The sequence below is a fragment of the Pseudophryne corroboree genome, unplaced genomic scaffold (assembly GCF_028390025.1).
Source record: "Pseudophryne corroboree isolate aPseCor3 unplaced genomic scaffold, aPseCor3.hap2 scaffold_1938, whole genome shotgun sequence".
Classification (NCBI taxonomy): domain Eukaryota; kingdom Metazoa; phylum Chordata; class Amphibia; order Anura; family Myobatrachidae; genus Pseudophryne; species Pseudophryne corroboree.
The window spans coordinates 54444-67169 of record NW_026968578.1 but is presented as its reverse complement, the minus strand read 5'-3'; the positions used below and the strand labels follow the sequence as shown (position 1 = coordinate 67169).

The following is a 12726-nucleotide window of genomic DNA, read 5'->3' as shown; positions in this document are numbered from 1 at the left end:
TGCTATATTGCAGAAAATCAATTTGATGCAACTGCTTTACCAACAGTATGTTAATCTTTTCCATTGCTGTTTTGTTGGCTGACTGAAGGAAGATATGCAGTGCATTTGAACCAAAGCAGATGTGTGCTGACAACTTAAATGCACAATCATGTTTGTGTTTTTTCTTTCTTTCTTCCATCCTTTGTAATATCATATTAAATATTAAGGTAGCAGTTTATAATCAATGACTATTGACATAAGAAAAAAAAACAGTAAACAAAGCTGCTCCAGGTGAGGCTTGAACTCACAACCTCTGTATTGCTCAACAGATACTGTTTTACAAGTACCGCGCGCTGACCAATTGCGCCACTGGAGCACTTAGCAGCATCAGTTGGTTATGCTAGATGTGGATTTTATTCAATACAATTAGTACAGTCATAAGAATTGAAAAAGAAAATCATTTTTGGTGATGAATGATGAGCAACAAACGAACGTGCATGCCAGATGGCACTTGAATAAGCTGTCCACGGTGATAGAAAAGGTTTAAAAAAAAACAACAACAGTGTTATCATAATAAATGTCATATTTTAGCTTCTGTGGTCATTTTTTGCAAGCTAAACACTGCAAGACTGTTTTACAGTTGAAGCAAGGATAAAATATCAACTCCAGTGATGAGACACTTGCTGTAATGACTTCCAACTCAGACGGGACTTAAACCCACAACCACTGGCTTAGGAGAACAGTGCCTTATCCATTATGCCAGTGGTGCTTACTGATGTCCTTATTTAAGACTGATAGGTTTTTAATAGTCAATTATTTATTTTTGAGAAAAAGTGAAGCTGTTTAATGTGTTCTTTGCATTACCAAGTCCAGCAAGAAATGTGCTGGTACTATACAGAGCTGTCAGTATGGATTATCATGCTATACTGCAGAAAATCAATTTGATGCAACTGCTTTACCAACAGTATGTTAATCTTTTCCATTGCTGTTTTGTTGGCTGACTGAAGGAAGATATGCAGTGCATTTGAACCAAAGCAGATGTGTGCTGACAACTTAAATACAAACTCATGTTTGTGTTTTTTCTTTCTTTCTTCCATCCTTTGTAATATCATATTAAATATTAAGGTAGCAGTTTATAATCAATGACTATTGACATAAGAAAAAGAAAAATACAGTCAACAAAGCTGCTCCAGGTGAGGCTTGAACTCACAACCTTGGCATTGCTCAACAGATACTGTCTTATAAGTACTGCGCGCTGACCAATTGCGCCATTGGAGCACTTAACAACATCAGTTGGTTATGCTAGATGTGGATTTTATTCAATACAATCAGTACAGTCATAAGAATTTAAAAAGAAAATCATTTTTGGTGATGAATGATAAGCAACAAACGAACGTGCATGCCAGATGGCACTTGAATAAGCTGTCCACGGTGATAGAAAAGGTTTAAAAAAAACAACAACAATGTTATCATAATAAATGTCATATTTTAGCTTCTGTGGTCATTTTTTGCAAGCTAAACACTGCAAGACTGTTGTACAGTTGAAGCAAGGATAAAATATCAACTCTAGTGATCAGACACTTGCTGTAATGACTTCCAACTCAGACGGGACTTAAATCCCACAACCAATGGCTTAGGACAGGCATGTCCAAACTGTGGCCCTCCAGCTGTGGAGAAACTACACATCCCAACATGCCCTGACACAGCTTTAGCATTCTCTGGCAGCAAAACTGTGTTTGGGCATGCTGGGATATGTAGTTTTACAACAGCTAAGGGGCCGCAGTTTGGACATGCCTGGCTTAGGAAAACAGTGCCTTATCCATTATGCCAGTGGTGCTTACTGATGTCCTTATTTAAGACTGATAGGTTTTTAATAGTCAATTATTTATTTTTGAGAAAAAGTGAAGCTGTTTACTGTGTTCTTTGCATTACCAAATCCAGCAAGAAATGTGCTGGTACTATACAGAGCTGTCAGTATGGATTATCATGCTATATTGCAGAAAATCAATTTGATGCAACTGCTTTACCAACAGTATGTTAATCTTTTCCATTGCTGTTTTGTTGGCTGACTTAAGGAAGATATGCAGTGCATTTGAACCAAAGCAGATGTGGGCTGACAACTTAAATACAAACTCATGTTCGTGTTTGTTTTTTCTTTCTTTCTTCCATCCTTTGTAATATCATATTAAATATTAGGGTAGCAGATTATAATCAATGACTATTGACATAAAAAAAGAAAAAAAACAGTAAACAAAGCTGCTCCAGGTGAGGCTTGAACTCACAACCTCAGCATTGCTCAACAGATACTGTCTTATAAGTACCGCGTGCTGACCAATTGCGCCACTGGAGCACTTAGATGTGGTTATGCTAGATGTGGATTTTATTCAATACAATCAGTACAGTCATAAGAATTGAAAAAGAAAATCATTTTTGGTGATGAATGATGATAAACAAATGAATGTGCATGCCAGATGGCACTTGAATAAGCTATCCACAGTGATAGAAAAGGTTTAAAAAAAACAACAACAATGTTATCATAATAAATGTCATTTTTTGCTTCTGTGGTCATTTTTTGCAAGCTCAACACTGCAAGACTGTTGTACAGTTGAAGCAAGGATAAAATATCAACTCTACTGATGAGACACTTGCTGTAATGACTTCCACCCCAGATGGGACTTGGACCCACAACCACTGGCTTAGGAGGACAGTGACTTATCCATTATGCCAGTGGTGCTTACTGATCTTCTTATTTAAGACTGATAGGTTTTTAATAGTCAATTGTTTATTTTTGAGAAAAAGTGAAGCTGTTTACTGTGTTCTTTGCATTACCAAGTCCAGCAAGAAATGTGCTGGTACTATACAGAGCTGTCAGTATGGATTATCATGCTATATTGCAGAAAATCAATTTGATGCAACTGCTTTACCAACAGTATGTTAATCTTTTCCATTGCTGTTTTGTTGGCTGACTTAAGGAAGATATGCAGTGCATTTGAACCAAAGCAGATGTGTGCTGACAACTTAAATACAAACTCATGTTTGTGTTTTTTCTTTCTTTCTTCCATCCTTTGTAATATCATATTAAATATTAAGGTAGCAGTTTATAATCAATGACTATTGACATAAGAAAAAAAAAACAGTAAACAAAGCTGCTTCAGGTGAGGCTTGAACTCACAACCTCAGTATTGCTCAACAGATACTGTCTTATAAATACTGCGCGCTGACCAATTGCGCCACTGGAGCACTTAGCAACATCCGTTGGTTATGCTAGATGTGGATTTTATTCAATACAATCAGTACAGTCATAAGAATTGAAAAAGAAAATCATTTTTGGTGATGAATGATGAGCAACAAACGAACGTGCATGCCAGATGGCACTTGAATAAGCTGTCCACGGTGATAGAAAAGGTTTAAAAAAAACAACAACAATGTTATCATAATAAATGTCATATTTTAGCTTCTGTGGTCATTTTTTGCAAGCTAAACACTGCAAGACTGTTGTACAGTTGAAGCAAGGATAAAACATCAACTCTAGTGATGAGACACTTGCTGTAATGACTTCCAACTCATACGGGACTTAAATCCCACAACCAATGGCTTAGGACAGGCATGTCCAAACTGTGGCCCTCCAGCTGTGGAGAAACTACACATCCCAACATGCCCTGACACAGCTTTAGCATTCTCTGGCAGCAAAACTGTGTTTGGGCATGCTGGGATATGTAGTTTTACAACAGCTAAGGGGCCGCAGTTTGGACATGCCTGGCTTAGGAGAACAGTGCCTTATCCATTATGCCAGTGGTGCTTACTGATATCCTTATTTAAGACTGATAGGTTTTTAATAGTCAATTATTTATTTTTGAGAAAAAGTGAAGCTGTTTACTGTGTTCTTTGCATTACCAAGTCCAGCAAGAAATGTGCTGGTACTATCCAGAGCTGTGAGTATGGATTATCATGCTATATTGCAGAAAATCAATTTGATGCAACTGCTTTACCAACAGAATGTTAATCTTTTCCATTGCTGTTTTGTTGGCTGACTGAAGGAAGATATGCAGTGCATTTGAACCAAAGCAGATGTGTGCTGACAACTTAAATGCACAATCATGTTTGTGTTTTTTCTTTCTTTCTTCCATTCTTCTTTCTTAATTAAATATTAAGGTAGCAGATTATAATCAATGACTATTGACATAAGAAAAAGAAAAAAAACAGTAAGCAAAGTTGCTCCAGGTGAGGCTTGAACTCACAACCTCGGCATTGCTCAACAGATACTGTCTTATAAGTACCGTGCGCTGACCAATTGCGCCACTGGAGCACTTAGCAGCATCAGTTGGTTATGCAAGATGTGGACTTTATTCAATACAATCAGTACAGTCATAAGAATTGAAAAAGAAAATCATTTTTGGTGATGAATGATGAGCAACAAACGAACGTGCATGCCAGATGGCACTTGAATAAGCTGTCCACGGTGATAGAAAAGGTTTATAAAAAAAACAACAATGTTATCATAATAAATGTTATATTTAAGCTTCTGTGGTCATTTTTTACAAGCTAAACACTGCAAGACTGTTTTACAGTTGAAGCAAGGATAAAATATCAACTCTAGTGATGAGACACTTGCTGTAATGACTTCCACCCCAGATGGGACTTGGACCAACAACCCCTGGCTGAGGAGGACAGTGACTTATCCATTATGCCAGTGGTGCTTACTGATGTTCTTATTTAAGACTGTTATGTTTTTAATAGTCAATTATTTATTTTTGGGGAAAAATTGAAGCTATTTACTGTGTTCTTTGCATTACCAAGTCCAGTAAGAAATGTGCTGGTACTATCCAGAGCTGTCAGTATGGATTATCATGCTATATTGCAGAAAATCAATTTGATGCAACTGCTTTACCAACAGTATGTTAATCTTTTCCATTGCTGTTTTGTTGGCTGACTGAAGGAAGATATGCAGTGCATTTGAACCAAAGCAGATGTGTGCTGACAACTTAAATGCACAATCATGTTTGTGTTTTTTCTTTCTTTCTTCCATCCTTTGTAATATCATATTAAATATTAAGATAGCAGTTTATAATCAATGACTATTGACATAAGAAAAAGAAAAAAACAGTAAGGAAAGCTGCTCCAGGTGAGGCTTGAACTCACAACCTCAGCATTGCTCAACAGTTACTGTCTTATAAGTACCGCGCGCTGACCGATTGCGCCGCTGGAACACTTAGCAGCATTAGTTGGTTATGCTAGATGTGGATTTTATTCAATACAATTAGTACAGTCATAAGAATTGAAAAAGAAAATCATTTTTGGTGATGAATGATGAGCAACAAACGAACGTGCATGCCAGATGGCACTTGAATAAGCTGTCCACGGTGATTGAAAAGGTTTAAAAAAAAACAACAACAGTGTTATCATAATAAATGTCATATTTTAGCTTCTGTGGTCATTTTTTGCAAGCTAAACACTGCAAGACTGTTTTACAGTTGAAGCAAGGATAAAATATCAACTCCAGTGATGAGACACTTGCTGTAATGACTTCCAACTCAGACGGGACTTAAACCCACAACCACTGGCTTAGGAGAACAGTGCCTTATCCATTATGCCAGTGGTGCTTACTGATGTCCTTATTTAAGACTGATAGGTTTTTAATAGTCAATTATTTATTTTTGAGAAAAAGTGAAGCTGTTTAATGTGTTCTTTGCATTACCAAGTCCAGCAAGAAATGTGCTGGTACTATACAGAGCTGTCAGTATGGATTATCATGCTATACTGCAGAAAATCAATTTGATGCAACTGCTTTACCAACAGTATGTTAATCTTTTCCATTGCTGTTTTGTTGGCTGACTGAAGGAAGATATGCAGTGCATTTGAACCAAAGCAGATGTGTGCTGACAACTTAAATACAAACTCATGTTTGTGTTTTTTCTTTCTTTCTTCCATCCTTTGTAATATCATATTAAATATTAAGGTAGCAGTTTATAATCAATGACTATTGACATAAGAAAAAGAAAAATACAGTCAACAAAGCTGCTCCAGGTGAGGCTTGAACTCACAACCTTGGCATTGCTCAACAGATACTGTCTTATAAGTACTGCGCGCTGACCAATTGCGCCATTGGAGCACTTAACAACATCAGTTGGTTATGCTAGATGTGGATTTTATTCAATACAATCAGTACAGTCATAAGAATTTAAAAAGAAAATCATTTTTGGTGATGAATGATAAGCAACAAACGAACGTGCATGCCAGATGGCACTTGAATAAGCTGTCCACGGTGATAGAAAAGGTTTAAAAAAAACAACAACAATGTTATCATAATAAATGTCATATTTTAGCTTCTGTGGTCATTTTTTGCAAGCTAAACACTGCAAGACTGTTGTACAGTTGAAGCAAGGATAAAATATCAACTCTAGTGATCAGACACTTGCTGTAATGACTTCCAACTCAGACGGGACTTAAATCCCACAACCAATGGCTTAGGACAGGCATGTCCAAACTGTGGCCCTCCAGCTGTGGAGAAACTACACATCCCAACATGCCCTGACACAGCTTTAGCATTCTCTGGCAGCAAAACTGTGTTTGGGCATGCTGGGATATGTAGTTTTACAACAGCTAAGGGGCCGCAGTTTGGACATGCCTGGCTTAGGAAAACAGTGCCTTATCCATTATGCCAGTGGTGCTTACTGATGTCCTTATTTAAGACTGATAGGTTTTTAATAGTCAATTATTTATTTTTGAGAAAAAGTGAAGCTGTTTACTGTGTTCTTTGCATTACCAAATCCAGCAAGAAATGTGCTGGTACTATACAGAGCTGTCAGTATGGATTATCATGCTATATTGCAGAAAATCAATTTGATGCAACTGCTTTACCAACAGTATGTTAATCTTTTCCATTGCTGTTTTGTTGGCTGACTTAAGGAAGATATGCAGTGCATTTGAACCAAAGCAGATGTGGGCTGACAACTTAAATACAAACTCATGTTCGTGTTTGTTTTTTCTTTCTTTCTTCCATCCTTTGTAATATCATATTAAATATTAGGGTAGCAGATTATAATCAATGACTATTGACATAAAAAAAGAAAAAAAACAGTAAACAAAGCTGCTCCAGGTGAGGCTTGAACTCACAACCTCAGCATTGCTCAACAGATACTGTTTTATAAATACCGCGTGCTGACCAATTGCACCACTGGAGCACTTAGATGTGGTTATGCTAGATGTGGATTTTATTCAATACAATCAGTACAGTCATAAGAATTGAAAAAGAAAATCATTTTTGGTGATGAATGATGATAAACAAATGAATGTGCATGCCAGATGGCACTTGAATAAGCTATCCACAGTGATAGAAAAGGTTTAAAAAAAACAACAACAATGTTATCATAATAAATGTCATATTTTAGCTTCTGTGGTCATTTTTTGCAAGCTAAACACTGCAAGACTGTTGTACAGTTGAAGCAAGGATAAAATATCAACTCTAGTGATGAGACACTTGCTGTAATGACTTCCAACTCAGACGGGACTTAAATCCCACAACCAATGGCTTAGGACAGGCATGTCCAAACTGTGGCCCTCCAGCTGTGGAGAAACTACACATCCCAACATGCCCTGACACAGCTTTAGCATTCTCTGGCAGCAAAACTGTGTTTGGGCATGCTGGGATATGTAGTTTTACAACAGCTAAGGGGCCGCAGTTTGGACATGCCTGGCTTAGGAGAACAGTGCCTTATCCATTATGCCAGTGGTGCTTACTGATATCCTTATTTAAGACTGATAGGTTTTTAATAGTCAATTATTTATTTTTGAGAAAAAGTGAAGCTGTTTACTGTGTTCTTTGCATTACCAAGTCCAGCAAGAAATGTGCTGGTACTATCCAGAGCTGTGAGTATGGATTATCATGCTATATTGCAGAAAATCAATTTGATGCAACTGCTTTACCAACAGAATGTTAATCTTTTCCATTGCTGTTTTGTTGGCTGACTGAAGGAAGATATGCAGTGCATTTGAACCAAAGCAGATGTGTGCTGACAACTTAAATGCACAATCATGTTTGTGTTTTTTCTTTCTTTCTTCCATTCTTCTTTCTTAATTAAATATTAAGGTAGCAGATTATAATCAATGACTATTGACATAAGAAAAAGAAAAAAAACAGTAAGCAAAGTTGCTCCAGGTGAGGCTTGAACTCACAACCTCTGCATTGCTCAACAGATACTGTCTTATAAGTACCGTGCGCTGACCAATTGCGCCACTGGAGCACTTAGCAGCATCAGTTGGTTATGCAAGATGTGGACTTTATTCAATACAATCAGTACAGTCATAAGAATTGAAAAAGAAAATCATTTTTGGTGATGAATGATGAGCAACAAACGAACGTGCATGCCAGATGGCACTTGAATAAGCTGTCCACGGTGATAGAAAAGGTTTAAAAAAAAAACTACAACAATGATATCATAATAAATGTCATATTTTAGCTTCTGTGGTCATTTTTTACAAGCTAAACACTGCAAGACTATTTTACAGTTGAAGCAAGGATAAAATATCAACTCTAGTGATGAGACACTTGCTGTAATTACTTCCACCCCAGATGAGACTTGGACCCACAACCACTGGCTTAGGAGGACAGTGACTTATCCATTATGCCAGTGTTGCTTACTGATGTACTTATTTAAGACTGTTAGGTTTTTAATAGTCAATTATTTATTTTTGAGAAAAAGTGAAGCTGTTTACTGTGTTCTTTGCATTACCAAGTCCAGCAAGAAATGTGCTGGTACTATCCAGAGCTGTCAGTATGGATTATAATGCTATATTGCAGAAAATCAATTTGATGCAACTGCTTTACCAACAGTATGTTAATGTTTTCCATTGATGTTTTGTTGGCTGACTGAAGGAAGATATGCAGTGCATTTGAACCAAAGCAGGTGTGTGCTGACAACTGAAATACAAACTCATGTTTGTGTTTTTTCTTTCTTTCTTCCATCCTTTGTAATATCATATTAAATATTAAGGTAGCAGTTTATAATCAATGACTATTGACATAAGAAAAAGAAAAAAATAGTAAACAAAGCTTCTCAAGGCGAGGCTTGAACTCACAACCTCGGTATTGCTCAACAGATACTGTTTTACAAGTACCTAGCGCAAACCAATTGCACCACTGGAGCACTTTGCAGCATTAATTGGTTATGCTAGATGTGGATTTTATTTAATACAATCAGTACAGTCATAAGAATTGAAAAAGAAAATCGTTTTTGGTGATGAATGATGAGCAACAAAGGAACATGCATGCCAGATGGCACTTGAATAAGCTGTCCACGGTGATAGAAAAGGTTTATAAAAAAAACAACAATGTTATCATAATAAATGTTATATTTAAGCTTCTGTGGTCATTTTTTTACAAGCTAAACACTGCAAGACTGTTTTACAGTTGAAGCAAGGATAAAATATCAACTCTAGTGATGAGACACTTGCTGTAATGACTTCCACCCCAGATGGGACTTGGACCAGCAACCCCTGGCTGAGGAGGACAGTGACTTATCCATTATGCCAGTGGTGCTTACTGATGTTCTTATTTAAGACTGTTATGTTTTTAATAGTCAATTATTTATTTTTGGGGGAAAATTGAAGCTATTTACTGTGTTCTTTGCATTACCAAGTCCAGTAAGAAATGTGCTGGTACTATCCAGAGCTGTCAGTATGGATTATCATGCTATATTGCAGAAAATCAATTTGATGCAACTGCTTTACCAACAGTATGTTAATCTTTTCCATTGCTGTTTTGTTGGCTGACTGAAGGAAGATATGCAGTGCATTTGAACCAAAGCAGATGTGTGCTGACAACTTAAATGCACAATCATGTTTGTGTTTTTTCTTTCTTTCTTCCATCCTTTGTAATATCATATTAAATATTAAGATAGCAGTTTATAATCAATGACTATTGACATAAGAAAAAGAAAAAAACAGTAAGGAAAGCTGCTCCAGGTGAGGCTTGAACTCACAACCTCAGCATTGCTCAACAGTTACTGTCTTATAAGTACCGCGCGCTGACCGATTGCACCGCTGGAACACTTAGCAGCATTAGTTGGTTATGCTAGATGTGGATTTTATTCAATACAATTAGTACAGTCATAAGAATTGAAAAAGAAAATCATTTTTGGTGATGAATGATGAGCAACAAACGAACGTGCATGCCAGATGGCACTTGAATAAGCTGTCCACGGTGATTGAAAAGGTTTAAAAAAAAACAACAACAGTGTTATCATAATAAATGTCATATTTTAGCTTCTGTGGTCATTTTTTGCAAGCTAAACACTGCAAGACTGTTTTACAGTTGAAGCAAGGATAAAATATCAACTCCAGTGATGAGACACTTGCTGTAATGACTTCCAACTCAGACGGGACTTAAACCCACAACCACTGGCTTAGGAGAACAGTGCCTTATCCATTATGCCAGTGGTGCTTACTGATGTCCTTATTTAAGACTGATAGGTTTTTAATAGTCAATTATTTATTTTTGAGAAAAAGTGAAGCTGTTTAATGTGTTCTTTGCATTACCAAGTCCAGCAAGAAATGTGCTGGTACTATACAGAGCTGTCAGTATGGATTATCATGCTATACTGCAGAAAATCAATTTGATGCAACTGCTTTACCAACAGTATGTTAATCTTTTCCATTGCTGTTTTGTTGGCTGACTGAAGGAAGATATGCAGTGCATTTGAACCAAAGCAGATGTGTGCTGACAACTTAAATACAAACTCATGTTTGTGTTTTTTCTTTCTTTCTTCCATCCTTTGTAATATCATATTAAATATTAAGGTAGCAGTTTATAATCAATGACTATTGACATAAGAAAAAGAAAAATACAGTCAACAAAGCTGCTCCAGGTGAGGCTTGAACTCACAACCTTGGCATTGCTCAACAGATACTGTCTTATAAGTACTGCGCGCTGACCAATTGCGCCACTGGAGCACTTAACAACATCAGTTGTTTATGCTAGATGTGGATTTTATTCAATACAATCAGTACAGTCATAAGAATTGAAAAAGAAAATAACTTTTGGTGATGAATGATGAGCAACAAACGAACGTGCATGCCAGATGGCACTTGAATAAGCTGTCCACGGTGATAGAAAAGGTTTAAAAAAAACAACAACAATGTTATCATAATAAATGTCATATTTTAGCTTCTGTGGTCATTTTTTGCAAGCTAAACACTGCAAGACTGTTGTACAGTTGAAGCAAGGATAAAATATCAACTCTAGTGATGAGACACTTGCTGTAATGACTTCCAACTCAGACGGGACTTAAATCCCACAACCAATGGCTTAGGACAGGCATGTCCAAACTGTGGCCCTCCAGCTGTGGAGAAACTACACATCCCAACATGCCCTGACACAGCTTTAGCATTCTCTGGCAGCAAAACTGTGTTTGGGCATGCTGGGATATGTAGTTTTACAACAGCTAAGGGGCCGCAGTTTGGACATGCCTGGCTTATGAGAACAGTGCCTTATCCATTATGCCAGTGGTGCTTACTGATGTCCTTATTTAAGACTGATAGGTTTTTAATAGTCAATTATTTATTTTTGAGAAAAAGTGAAGCTGTTTACTGTGTTCTTTGCATTACCAAATCCAGCAAGAAATGTGCTGGTACTATACAGAGCTGTCAGTATGGATTATCATGCTATATTGCAGAAAATCAATTTGATGCAACTGCTTTACCAACAGTATGTTAATCTTTACCATTGCTGTTTTGTTGGCTGACTTAAGGAAGATATGCAGTGCATTTGAACCAAAGCAGATGTGGGCTGACAACTTAAATACAAACTCATGTTCGTGTTTGTTTTTTCTTTCTTTCTTCCATCCTTTGTAATATCATATTAAATATTAGGGTAGCAGATTATAATCAATGACTATTGACATAAAAAAAGAAAAAAAACAGTAAACAAAGCTGCTCCAGGTGAGGCTTGAACTCACAACCTCAGCATTGCTCAACAGATACTGTCTTATAAGTACCGCGTGCTGACCAATTGCGCCACTGGAGCACTTAGATGTGGTTATGCTAGATGTGGATTTTATTCAATACAATCAGTACAGTCATAAGAATTGAAAAAGAAAATCATTTTTGGTGATGAATGATGATAAACAAATGAATGTGCATGCCAGATGGCACTTGAATAAGCTATCCACAGTGATAGAAAAGGTTTAAAAAAAACAACAACAATGTTATCATAATAAATGTCATTTTTTGCTTCTGTGGTCATTTTTTGCAAGCTAAACACTGCAAGACTGTTGTACAGTTGAAGCAAGGATAAAATATCAACTCTACTGATGAGACACTTGCTGTAATGACTTCCACCCCAGATGGGACTTGGACCCACAACCACTGGCTTAGGAGGACAGTGACTTATCCATTATGCCAGTGGTGCTTACTGATCTTCTTATTTAAGACTGATAGGTTTTTAATAGTCAATTGTTTATTTTTGAGAAAAAGTGAAGCTGTTTACTGTGTTCTTTGCATTACCAAGTCCAGCAAGAAATGTGCTGGTACTATACAGAGCTGTCAGTATGGATTATCATGCTATATTGCAGAAAATCAATTTGATGCAACTGCTTTACCAACAGTATGTTAATCTTTTCCATTGCTGTTTTGTTGGCTGACTTAAGGAAGATATGCAGTGCATTTGAACCAAAGCAGATGTGTGCTGACAACTTAAATACAAACTCATGTTTGTGTTTTTTCTTTCTTTCTTCCATCCTTTGTAATATCATA

The 12726-nt window shown here is 36.8% G+C and overlaps 3 non-coding genes across 3 annotated transcripts; all 3 read right to left on the bottom strand.

Moving 5' to 3' along the window:
• Positions 1–262: 262 nt before the first annotated feature.
• TRNAT-UGU (transfer RNA threonine (anticodon UGU)) lies at positions 263–355 on the bottom strand. The gene is given in 2 exon segments: positions 263–298; positions 318–355. It is a non-coding gene; the product is annotated as a tRNA-Thr (tRNA).
• A 3837-nt stretch (positions 356–4192) lies between these two features.
• TRNAI-UAU (transfer RNA isoleucine (anticodon UAU)) lies at positions 4193–4285 on the bottom strand. Its single transcript is given in 2 exon segments — positions 4193–4228; positions 4248–4285. It is a non-coding gene; the product is annotated as a tRNA-Ile (tRNA).
• Positions 4286–7067: 2782 nt separating this feature from the next.
• TRNAI-UAU (transfer RNA isoleucine (anticodon UAU)) lies at positions 7068–7160 on the bottom strand. The gene is given in 2 exon segments: positions 7068–7103; positions 7123–7160. It is a non-coding gene; the product is annotated as a tRNA-Ile (tRNA).
• Positions 7161–12726: the final 5566 nt, after the last annotated feature.